This window comes from Lepidochelys kempii, chromosome 11 (assembly GCF_965140265.1).
Source record: "Lepidochelys kempii isolate rLepKem1 chromosome 11, rLepKem1.hap2, whole genome shotgun sequence".
Taxonomy (NCBI): Eukaryota; Metazoa; Chordata; order Testudines; family Cheloniidae; genus Lepidochelys; species Lepidochelys kempii.
In genome coordinates this window covers 26,038,320-26,050,882 of record NC_133266.1, presented here as the reverse complement: position 1 = coordinate 26,050,882, position 12,563 = coordinate 26,038,320, and the positions used below count along the sequence as shown (strand labels likewise).

The 12,563-nt window shown below is 36.3% G+C and overlaps 2 protein-coding genes across 8 annotated transcripts in view; one reads left to right on the top strand and one right to left on the bottom strand.

Annotated features, from left to right (window-relative positions):
- The window catches only part of ORC4 (origin recognition complex subunit 4), a 407,571-nt gene that overhangs the window by 169,038 nt on the left and 225,970 nt on the right, over window positions 1–12,563 (top strand). The gene's annotated exons all lie outside the window — the stretch shown is intronic.
- MBD5 (methyl-CpG binding domain protein 5) overlaps window positions 1–12,563 on the bottom strand; it is a 269,324-nt gene that overhangs the window by 117,468 nt on the left and 139,293 nt on the right. For 6 of the 7 annotated variants that reach the window (XM_073305424.1, XM_073305421.1, XM_073305422.1 and 3 more), the window contains 2 exons: window positions 11,939–12,075; window positions 4,483–4,675 (listed from right to left, as the gene is read on the bottom strand). The gene's annotated coding sequence lies outside the window, so the exon portion shown is untranslated. The remainder of the gene's footprint in view (window positions 1–4,482; window positions 4,676–11,938; window positions 12,076–12,563) is intronic. The other variant, XM_073305423.1, reaches the window with a different exon arrangement.

The following is a 12,563-nucleotide window of genomic DNA, read 5'->3' as shown; positions in this document are numbered from 1 at the left end:
AAAAAGATTGGGATCATCTTGGAAGAGTGATGGCTAAGGGGGGACATGATAGAGGTCTATAAAAATCATGAATAGTACAGAGAAAGTGAATAAGGATGTGTTATTTACCCCTTCACATAACACAAGAATGAGGGGTCACCCAATGACATTAATAGGCAGCAGGTTTAAAACACACAGAAGTAAGTGCTTCTTCACACACCACACAGTCAACCTGTGGAACTTGTTACCGGGGATGTTGTGAAGGCCAAAAGTATAATTGGGTTCAAAAAAGAATTAGATAAGTTCATGGAGGATGGGTTCATCAATGGCTATTAGCCAAGATGGTCAAGAATGCAAGCCCATGCTCTGCGTGTCCCTAAACCTCTGACTCCCAGATGCTGGGACTGGACGACAGAGGATTTTTACTAAAAAATAAGCCTTATTGTGAGGGTATAAGTGGGAAGTAATTGGTGCAATGGCCATGTGCTGGCTCTTTCTACAGGGATGAATTTCATCAAAAAAGATTTGAATTTTTGAAAAATCACATAACATTTAACATGAGGTATCTACTTGTCTGTGTATAATAAGGATAAAAAGTAACTTTGCAAATGTGGTATTACAGGCATTTACCAAAGTATAATGAACAGAATACATGTGTTGCTACTGCAGCAACATACAAAAGTTTTCTACTAAGGAAACTCAAGAGGAGACTGCTGAAATATTTTTACATCCAGTGAAAAAATGTACTCAGACTGAGGTCTCAGAGGCATGATTTCAGAATAAAAATGGGAGAGAGAGCCAAGAACAATCATATTTTCTTCATTTTTTAGGTTATGGATAACATAACCACAAAAGTCTATTAACTGTTTTACTAAAGAGTCCTCATGAAATAGCCATCTGAAATCTCAAACACAAACTGTGTTGCCAGCCAGTGTCACACAACTTTAATAAAGAATTTTCATTCTAGTCCTTAACTGGCGTTGGTGAAATACTGTGTAAAGAAAAAAAATGGAGAGGAGTACCCAGATACCCTGTTTCCAGCATGTGAGAGATAGGATGTACATACTCTACACTAGATTGGAAAAGAAAGGGTTCTTTTCATAAGGAATGAAGGAAGCCAAAGGCTTGACCCACCCCAGAAAAACTGCTCAGTCTACCACCTGGAAAGAAGCAAACTACCTGGGGTCATCAAGGGGGTGAAGACAAAAAGGAGGGTAAGGAACATATGGATGTGCAGAGGGAGGGAAAAAGTGTGCTCTCTCTCTTGGAAGGCAATAGAGTGAGGAAGCTGCTAGATCCTCCCCAAAAGGATGGAAAATCTGGAAATCTGATTGCTTTGTCACAATGTAAGAACTGGAGTACTTGTGGCACCTTAGAGACTAACCAATTTATTTGAGCATGAGCTTTCGTGAGCTACAGCTCACTTCATCGGATGCATACCGTGGAAACTGCAGAAGACATTATATACACACAGAGACGTTGGTCTCTGTGTGTATATAATGTCTTCTGCAGTTTCCACGGTATGCATCCGATGAAGTGAGCTGTAGCTCACGAAAGCTCATGCTCAAATAAATTGGTTAGTCTCTAAGGTGCCACAAGTACTCCTTTTCTTTTTGCAAAGACAGACTAACACGGCTGTTACTATGAAAAATGTAAGAACTCTACTTCTTGCCAGAGACAAAAGTTAAAACTCAAGTGAGCTGGTTTGAGTCTTCCCTGTGAATGAAGCTGAGAAAAGCTGTGGTCCAAACTCTCAGCAAGACCAGAGAGTTCCAAAGATGTGTACATAAAACAGATGATATTTTGTTTCTCCTTGTGTTATGTTTTCTTTTATATCTGAGACTATGTAACATCTTGTGTGCCCTTATACCTAATGGTAAATGAGTCCTATTAATAAATATTAATAATGAATATTTGTATTACTTAAAATATAAAAGTATTTTAACATGTTTAATGCACCATAAATACATTAATGGAGTAACAGAAGTGTACTGTGTGACACAAATAAAGGTAAATAAATGCAACTCCCTGTTTCATTTTAGGTGTTTGTGAGGTCATTAACTCTTTCAGGAAAAACAAAGATCCCTGAACTCACGCCTCTTTCAGATAAAACACCTTTCAGTGCTATTTTTAAAATGTATGCATTTCCAATGTTTTAGCTACCCAGGTGTCTTTGCTCCACTGAAGCTTCCATTGACTTCAACAAAGCCAGAATTTCACCCTGTTTTGGATGTAGTGTCTTAAGGAATGTTCATTTACGTATGAAAAAAACCACTTATTTCAGTTCACTTTTATATATTAAAAACTACCATCAATGAAGATAGACTTTAAATACCTGTACCACACATTGAAACTTTTTTCACACATATCAACAATAGCAATAACTTTCAGGAAAATACAAAGTGAGGATAAAACAACACCAACAATTTGTGTGTTTATGCAAAATTAGAATCCACTAGGATTGGAAGACCTGTGATCTAGATTTTTCGTGTGTGCTCTGTTCCGTTTCCTCTAGCGTTGGGTATTCAAGGAACACGAACATGAACACACACAGGTCTAAGATTCCTGGAAATAGTACAATTTCCTAAAAGTATTACTCAAACAAAACAGAGGTGCAGGAATCAAAATGACATTTCATGAGTGGAGAGTTCTTACATTTTAATTAGTCTGGATTCTGTCTGATCACTCTCCAGTGACTATTGCATTTTGCTAACTTCAATAGGGAGTCCTAAGAGACTCTTCATCCTTAAAAAGGAAAGGCGTTCTTGTGGCACCTTAGAGACTAACAAATTTATTTGAGCATAAGCTTTCGTGAGCTACAGCTCATTTCATCAGATGCATTTGAAGTGAACTGTAGCTCACGAAAGCTTATGCTCAAATAAATTTGTTAGTCTCTAAGGTGCCACAAGTACTCCATTTCTTTTTGCTAATACAGACTAACATGGCTGCTGCTCTGAAACCTGTCTTCATCCTTACAATTTCATGCTTTTTGCAGTCAAATATCAGGGGCCCATAAAATCTCTTCTTTCTTGGATACACATACAAAAATAAAATTAGCTCTGAATTCAGGGCTTCTCTTAGTGACATCCTGTCTTAGGGCCTATTAACTATTGTAGTGATTCTGTGACCTGGCTACGGTCTGCTACAACAGTAGAGTAATACACTACTTAGCATAGCCTTTCTACTGGAAAAAGACAAGCAGTCACTTACTTTTAACATACTACACTGCACTGGCATCAGAGTTTGGAAATCTGGAAGCCATGCAGCTTTGGTGAGTCTTGCTACAACAGTGACTGTGACAGAAAACATCCATGACTTTATGGGCCACCCAAGTCTTCATGAAACTCAGCCAAAAGGCTGGCTGCTATCTTAACCTATTAAGGGAGAGCTTGACCACTGAATCTCAGATTCAAAATGAGTTGAGGCACACAGGAGTCTGAGTTTTCTGGTGGAGCATTTCACACAAGCGGAGATGGTTGATTATATACAGTGATGTACTATAGTCACAACATGCTATATTTGCTCCTCCCCTCCATTTTATGGATTGTTTGCTTGAAACTACCAAAGGAAGAAACAATGGGTGAGCAAGGAGAAATCTAGAACAAAGAGGTATAGAAAAAATAACTTCACACAGAAGGTGTGTTTTAGGGACAATATCTCAAGGCAGTACCCTAAATAGCCCTATGGAAGTTTAAGACAATCTTAAAAAAAAAAAATCAGATAAAAGGACTACTAATAACTCCCTCCCAAAGAGATTAAGAAATGCTCTAAAAGCTTTGGAAAAATCTTGAAGCTCTGGAATTAGCCTGGTATTTATAGCATAGCTTCCCAGTGTGTTCTTTGAGCTTCCTAATGTATTGTTTTTTCCATCTGCTGTCAATATGGTATAACCTTATATTTCGATTATAAAAATGTACAAAAAGAGCTATTTAAAAAAATTACAGTAGAGTTTTGGCTTAATTTCTTAGTGCGAGTCAGCTACTCTGGCATCAAAAATGTAATCTAGGTCACAGATAATGCTGAATCTTTTCTGATGTAAATAAATAGCATTCCACTGTTTAATTATGTCAAAGTATATTATAACCATTTATGACTAATGCCTATATGAATCACATTGTCACAACACATGTTAAGTTTATCACATGAAAATATTCAACTTCATATACTGTCTGAATGAAATCAATTAAAACCAGGTCAAGAATGTATTTTTCCCCTCACTTAATTAGCAGCAAAAACATGTAAAGCATGCCCTGCTGGTCTTAAACAAAGAGTATGAATTGCAAAATTGTTTATACTTTCAATTCATCTTGGTTAAATACTGAAATTCTCTGCTCTATGCTGCTCTCTTGATTAGTTTTCTAATATTAACTCAAACTTTTGTAGAATTTTATTGCATGGAATATATTTAGCAATAATCTTTCCCATTGTAGCATGCTAATACCAAAATAAAATAAAATAAGTCTCAGTATAAAAACGTATTGATTTTTTAAAAAAAATACTTACTTATAATGCTCTTCATGGCCTTGCTTCTAGTTACCTTACGGACCTTTTGGTTTCTGAAATTTCTGGGTGCACATTCAACTTTGCTTCAGAGACTCTCCTGTCTGTAGTTTGGCTATGGACTTGGGTCACTGGGGGTAGGTCCTTTTCTTATTATACCCCTCATCTGTGGAACTCTTTGCACCCCAAGTTACATCTGTTGAGTCAGTAATATTGTTTACATTAAACCACAAATCAAATCTTTTGATTTCACTTTTTCACTTTTCTTGGCTGTTCTGTAAAACATTCTCAAACTACTTTATACTCTGTACCATAATTTTATTTATTAAAAGAAAAAAAGGAGGAAGGGGTGGAGAAAGAAATAAAGATATCTTTTGCTAAATCATGGAGGCTATTACAGTGTACATCCAAGAATAAGAAACAATTGATCTGTTAAAAATGGATAATTAAGGTTTGTGCAATGATATTATTGTATAAAAAGTATACATTTAAAGAAACACTTTCTCAAACAAATTCAGTTATATTACCCATCGCTGAGATGAGCTAAACACTCTAGGTTTTAAGTATCATAGCAAATAATCCTCATAATTTAAAGACAATTCTGTAGTTAATATCACAAGATAAAAGATGTAAAAAATATGCAACTTGCAGTAGTATTTCTCTCTCTCTCTCTCTGTATTGCAAACTGAATGGCCTCTATTCTGCAAAGCAATCTGCCAATACAGGTTGTGAGCCATTCACTAGGATTTTGTGCAGGTACATGAATTGCTGGCACATTCCATTGCAGAAACAGTGCACGGATGGCACTCAATGCTGCTATCTTTTAAAAGAAGACAGCACTACATTGTCATTGAGCTGCAACATAGTGTGCTGCAGTATGTAAGTTTCTCCAGAGCAGACTTTTAATGTAGCAGTTTCAGTTTCTCTGCCACTGAGAGCAACTAGGAGTCATTGCATAGCCCTTTAATTCAATTAGCTGGTTTCTTTTAAAGGAGAAAAGCATTGGATCCAATCAGATTGAAGGCAGATTGAAAGGAGAGCTAATGTAATCTCCTAAAAGGCAATACTTGGAAAGTCTGCTAGTTTAACACCAGTATTTTGAAGACCCATTAGAAATACTCTACTGAAAACCAACAGAATTATATCAGAATTGATTAAAAGTGCTTTATCAAAAGAAGTGCAACAAACCTAATACATATTTTCGGGATCTTACACTATGTCTGTTGAATCAGTTTTAGTTTATAGAATATATAATTAGGATCTTAGTAGGGAGCTGGTACAGTTGGGTTTTACAATCAACAAATAACATCCCCTCACATATCCAATCCCACTCCCATAAAACAAAACAATCTACCAGGTTTACTGGATCTTCACTGTAATATGAAGATTCTTACAAGGTTCAGTGTAGTACCAAATCTTGAATATATTAAATTACAAACTTAATCCATTATATTAAATATTATTACTGAATGTCTTAATTAAGCATGTAAACAAAACCCTTCCATTTTCTTGGAGAATATTTCATCTTTATCAATTACCAGCACTAATGAAGTCAACAAAAACTAATCATGAGATTTTATTAGTTGAAAATAGTACTTCCTCAATGTAAGAGTAAAATTGAGCCAGGGTTTAATCAGAGAATAGGTATCAATACATTAAAAAATAATCACATTATTTCCTAGGTCCACTGAATCTCTTATGGAGCTGTTATAGTCTTTCACAGGCAGAGGATTTAAATATAAGCTTAAATATGTTCATCTAAACAGTATGTTTTAAATATATATTATTGTAGGGCTTTAGCATTTAGGTTTTCTTAAAATACGGGACACTGTCTTTTGTGTGTGAATAGATATCTCTTCATGAAAGGTGATAGACTAAAATCCATTCACACTGGATGCTTCTATCTATGTACAAAGCAGGAGTGGACAAGACAGCGGCCCCCTGATATGCCTGAAACCTGATCTATGGAAAAGATCACCTATAAGGTTAAAAACAGTTCATTCTTCACAGCCTTTAAGCCTATGGCCTCTAGTCAGATGGCAGATGATACCAATCAAATGTGGTAGCATCTTTTGTCATATGGCCTCTCTAGATTTCATACATAGGTAGCTGTCTCCCCATTAAAAGTATTTTCAATCCCTAACTCAGGCCAATGGTTCCAATAGAAGCTTGTGTGAATATGGTTTTACAGGACTGGGCTCTCAGCTGTGAACTTTAACTGCTAGTTTGTAGGTATTCAAGAAAATGAATACTGTAGAATTTTCAATCCAGAATTTTCAAATCTTAAACATAGACACGACACTTTACTGCATAAGGATTTTTTAACTAGAGAAAATATCTGAAATCTGCAACAAGGCAAATTCATTCCTTTGTGTATATGCTACATACAATCTTTTTCATTCAAAGAATTAAACTTTAACCTTATAATGGCATTTTTTGTAAGACCCTCTCTGAAATAACTGAAATTTCTTAAAGAAATTGGTGCATCTAAATAAAGCATTGCATCATGCATAAACACCCTGTGCACCAGACGTTTAACACAGCATTTGTTTACCCAAGCAAAATAAATAAAGCTCTAAAAAAACATGACGTAACATAGTGTTTAAAAATGTATTATGCAAAATATTTAAGCCATGCATCTTTATACCATGAATACAATACACTAGAGTAAAAATTATTTCTTAATTTCATATTTAAATGTATTCCTAATGTACAGTTGAAGTAAAAGTAATTTACAAAAAATGTACATATCCTCCCTTAACCATATAAGTCTAATTAATGTACATATTACATAACAAATTTACTGGGAACAGCATATTTCAATGAATACAGCATATTTCCACCTAGGATTTCAGTACCTACATCACATGGACAATTGGCAATAATCTTAAGTATAAAAAGTCTCAAAGTCACCAAGAATTCTAGAGCACCTTATTTTCTAATCTCAGCTTGAATGTATACATGATTTCTCCACTAATAATTTCTAAACCAGATAACCTTAAGCTACAAAAAGTGACTTTTTGAATACATGGAAATGTACAAGACAGAAGATTATTTTTTCAATAAAAACTGTAATGTTAATCATTACTTCAGACATTCACCTTCATTATACGTATATGTACATGTTGTGCTCATCAGCATTATAAATGCCACTGAACAGCTATGATGTGTGATTTTATAAAACACATTGCCCAGCTATAGTTGATAAAGAGAGTGTCCTATGTGCACTGGCTAAGGGCATTGCTGTTGCTCAGAGTTATCAAACGGACACTCCCAACTATTCTGCTTCTCCATTACCCAAAAGACCTCGCCTTTTTTCTGTCTCCTTCTTCTTCTCTACCTCTTTTGGTCAAAGATTTATCTTTTGTCTGATCGGTGTTCTCAGGGATTGGGTTCTAGACCAGTCTTTTGGTTGGATGGTTTGTTCATGCAATGCAACTCTCCTAGAATGACAGCCCCATAAAATATGGCACACTGAGCAGCACCTAACTTATGACGGAAGATTCCACTGGTGATCAGGAGCTGTTATTTTCCTTGGTAACAAGAAGAAAGAATCAATTTCTAACAAGATTTAATAACTCCATTATTTTGTATTGGACTAACTTAATGAATGCCTGTGAAAATGAGGTAGGATCAGAGGCTATAATCGGGAAAAAACAAGTTAAAAATTACTTAGACAAGCTAGCTGTCTTTAAGTCACCAGAGCCTGATGAAATACACCCTAGAATACTCAGGAAGCTGACTGAGGAGATATCTGAGCGATTAGCAATTATCTTTGAAAAGCATATATAAGCATTTATAAGCATGGAAGCATATAATTAAGCATTCAATTTACAAACACCTAGATGATAATAAGGTGATAAGCAACAGTCAGCATGGATTTCCTGTCAAACCAACCTAACAGCTTTCTTTGACAGGGTAACAAGACTTTTGGATGGGGGGGAAGCAGTAGATGTGGTGTATCTTGACTTTAGTAAGGCTTTTCATACGGTCTCGCATGACCTTCTCATAAACCAACTAGGGAAATACAACTAGATAGAGCTACTATAAGGTCAGTGCACAAATGGGTAGAAAACTATTCCCAGAGAGTAGTTACCAGTGGTTCACAGTCAAACTGGAAGGGCATAGCTCGTAGAGTCCCACAGGGATCCGTTCTGGGTCCAATTCTGTTCAATATCTTCCTCAGTGATTTACATAATGGCATATAGAGTACACTTATAAAGTCTGTGGACAACACCAAGCTGGGAGGGGTTGCAAGTGCTTTGGAGGATAGGATTAAAATTCAAAATGATCTGGACAAACCGGAGAAATGGTCTGAAGTAAATAGGATGAAATTCAATACTGCACAATGCAAAGTACTCCACAAATGCAAAGTACTCCACTTAGGAAGGAACAATCAGTTACACAAATACAAAATGGAAAGGACTGCTTAGGAAAGAATACCGTGGGAAGGGATCCGTGGGTCACAGCGGATCACTAGCTAAATATGAGTGAACAGTGTAACACTTGCGAAAAAAAGCAAACATCATTCTAGGATGTATAAGCAAGAATGTTGAAAGCAAGACATGAGAAGTAATTCTTTCACTCTACTCCACACTGATTAGGGCTCAACAGGAGTATTGTGTCCAGTTCTGGGTGCCACATTTCAGAAAAGATGTGGCCAAACTGAAAAGCCCAGCAGAGAAGAGCAACAAAATGATTAAAGGTCTAGTAAACATGACCTATGAGGGAAGATTGAAAGATTCTATGATTCTGTGTTTTCTGAATCTAACCCTTTTGCTTTTATGTTAAAAAGTGTCCAAAAACTAAAAAAAAAAAAAAAACATTTAGTTTTGGGTCAAACAAAATATTTCTGTTGACCCAAGATGAAATTTTTGTGAACTTTTTAAAATTCAATTTTGGAATTTCCAGGTTTAATTCAACCAGAACTCCCCCCCCCCGCACCCCCTGAATGCCAGTGAATGGAAAAATCAGTATTCACCCAGACCTACCTACCATTCCAGCATTTTCATATAAATGTATTGATGAAAGCCTGCCTTAGAGAAAGTAATGAATTTTAACTTTCCAAGTTGGAGAATGGGTTGCTGTGTTACTGGAAAGGAAGTATATTAAAGCATAGAATCGTAGGACTGGATGAGACCTTGAGAGGTCATCTAGTCTAGTTCCCTGCACTCATGGCAGGACTAAGCAAACCATCCCTCACAGGTGTTGTCGAACCTGCTCTTATAAATCTACAATGATGGAGATTCCACAGCCTCCCTATGCAATTTATTCCAGTGCTTAACTGCCCTGACAGTTAGGAAGTTTTTCCTAATGTCCAACCTAAACCTCCCTTGCTGCAATTTAAGCTCCTTGCTTCTTGCTCTATCTCCAAAGGTTAAGGAGAACAGTTTTTCTCACTCCTCCTTGTAACAAACTTTTATGTACTTGAAAACAGTTATGCCCCCTCTCAGTCTTCTCTTCTCCAGACTAAACAAACTCAACTTTTTCAATTTTCCCTCATAGGTCATGTTTTCTAGACCTTTAATCATTTTTGTTGCTCTTCGCTGGACTTTCTCCAACTTGTCCACATCTTTCCTGAAATGTGGCACCCAGAACTGGACACAATACTCCAGCTGAGGCCTGATCAGCATGGAGTAGAGTGAAAGAATGATTTCTCGTATCTTGCTTACAACACTCCTGCTAATACATCCCAGAATGATGTTTGCTTTTTTTGCAACAGTGTCACACTGTTCACTCATGTTTAGCTTGTGATCCACTCTGACCCCCAGATCCCTTTCTGCAGTACTTCTTCCTAGTCATTTCCCATTTTGTGTGTGTGCAACTGATAGTTCCTTCCTAATTGGAGTACTTTGCATTTGTCCTTATTGAATTTCATCCTATTTACTTCAGACCATTTCTCCAGAGATTTAAAAAACACAACAAAAACAAAACAAGTAAAGCAGCCACAGAATTGGAAGGTAAGAAATAGGGCTTATTTAATCAGGAAAATGAGTTCTTGTGAATAAGCTTCCTCCCATCCAGTCAGCAACTGCTTTCAATTCTGTGTCTGGTTCTTTCTCTACTAAGGAAAGCTATTACTGGCTAGGGGCTGCAATAAACTCCAGATGAACACCAGGGAAGATATGGAAATGGGTCACCTTGTTTTATGTAAACGTCACCACTCCAACTTGTGTCACTGTGAGTTTCTCTCTCTAATGATGCCTGGAGAGAGGTAGTTTTGCAAACTCTCCTTCCATCAGTGGGGGAGTTCCATCCCCACAAGACTGTGATCGCTATCAGTTACACTTGTCACTATTAACTAGTTGGCATTGTATTACACATGCTAGTATCAAATTACCACAGTTTTCCACTACTTAGAAAATAACTATGATAATTACATGATGATGGTTGGCAAAATGTTTACCTTTTATTAGTTTCTACTATATATACACAATGGAAAACTAGAAGGAAAGTTGATTTTTATATTTACTTCTATTATCGTTCTGCATTTTGTAAAAATGCGTATGACTGAGTAACCTGTTTGTGAAGGGAATTTCTGGAGAAATGTTCGGCATTTCAGAAAATCTGCTTTCCTACTTGCTTTGTGTACAGTGTGCTTAGCTTACTAAAGCTGTTCAAGCAGTTTTTAAAAAAAAGCATCTCCTAACCCTATTTAGATTAATAGTTGGACTAATGAAAGATTCAGCACAATTTTCAGAAAACATAAACATGAATCAAATAATGCCAAAAAGTAATATACAAGTAGCATTAAAATAACCAGGGTACGAGTGCCATTCAGAAAATTAGTTTAGAATTTAGCTTTTAAAAACTGTTTTAAACTCAATATCCAGCATACACTGTGCTGAAATTTGGACATCTTTCTAAAAGAGATGCTCCAGCTCAACCAGAATTTGTGGGCTTGACCCAAAAAACACATGGTGAAATTCTATGGCCTCTATTTACAAAGGTAACCGAAGTCCTGTCTTTATTTACTTTTTGGAACATTTAATATTCCTTATTTTATTAAATAGTTATTAAAATAAATCAACTACTAAATAAGAATATTAAAAAACATTAAACTCTTACACAAGACTGTAACCAAACAGGCTTTATTTTATGTATAGGCTGGCTATACTTTCCAGTGGAGTTCCAGGGTGGGAGTGGCATCAATAAAACAATACATCCTGAAATGCCATAGATAAGAGCCATCCACAGCAGTGCTATATATGGTGGACCAAAGAAAGATAAAACATATAATTATTAAATTAATGAGCTGAATTGTCCCTCTTATCCTGGTTACCTGGGGCACTCAGCACATAAATCTAATGTTGCTGGATTATTTTCAGGTTATCTTTAAGAGAAAAGGAAAAACACAATAGAACACTTAAAAAATAATTCTGAAAGCTGCATCAAGTATCTATTGGTGGGAGTCAGGGGAGGGGGGAGAAGATGAAGGCGAGAGAGATAATTTACTTACCTAAGATTAGGTAAACTGGTGGAAAAATCCACCAACCTTGGGAAGTTCACTGAACCCTTGCAGAGAATTAGTGTTATAATGCTCCAAGAGGCCTCTATATTTCCTTGTCTGTATTACTGAGATGACACCTCTTCTTCCTATAACAAAACATCCATTGTATTAAAGTCATCTTTACAGAGACACAAACTACTTCAATTATCAAATAGCTGTACTTCATATCATACATGTGATGTGCCTCTGACAAACTGCTTCACAGCATAAGGGTGATGGCTATATAATGGGAATTTGTAGAATGAGACCTTTAAAAAAAAGGAGGTCATTTATTCGTAGGGCAAGAAGAGGGACAACTGCTTTTTATCATGTTGTTTAGAGGAATTACCAATAAAGCTCAGAAGAGTTAAAAATTTTGTACTGTGATTTCCATCTGTCAGCTCATCAGCAACAATGGGGCTAAATATCTTCTTCCCACTCCTGTCCGTCTTGTACCAGCTTCACAGCTTTGTCAATCTTTAATCATTTTTGTTCTGTCATTCTTTATCATGTCTATCCAATGCATTCTTGATTTTCCTCTATTTCTAGTTCCTTGCACTCTGGTGTGTATCGCCATGTATGGCTTTCTTTTCAG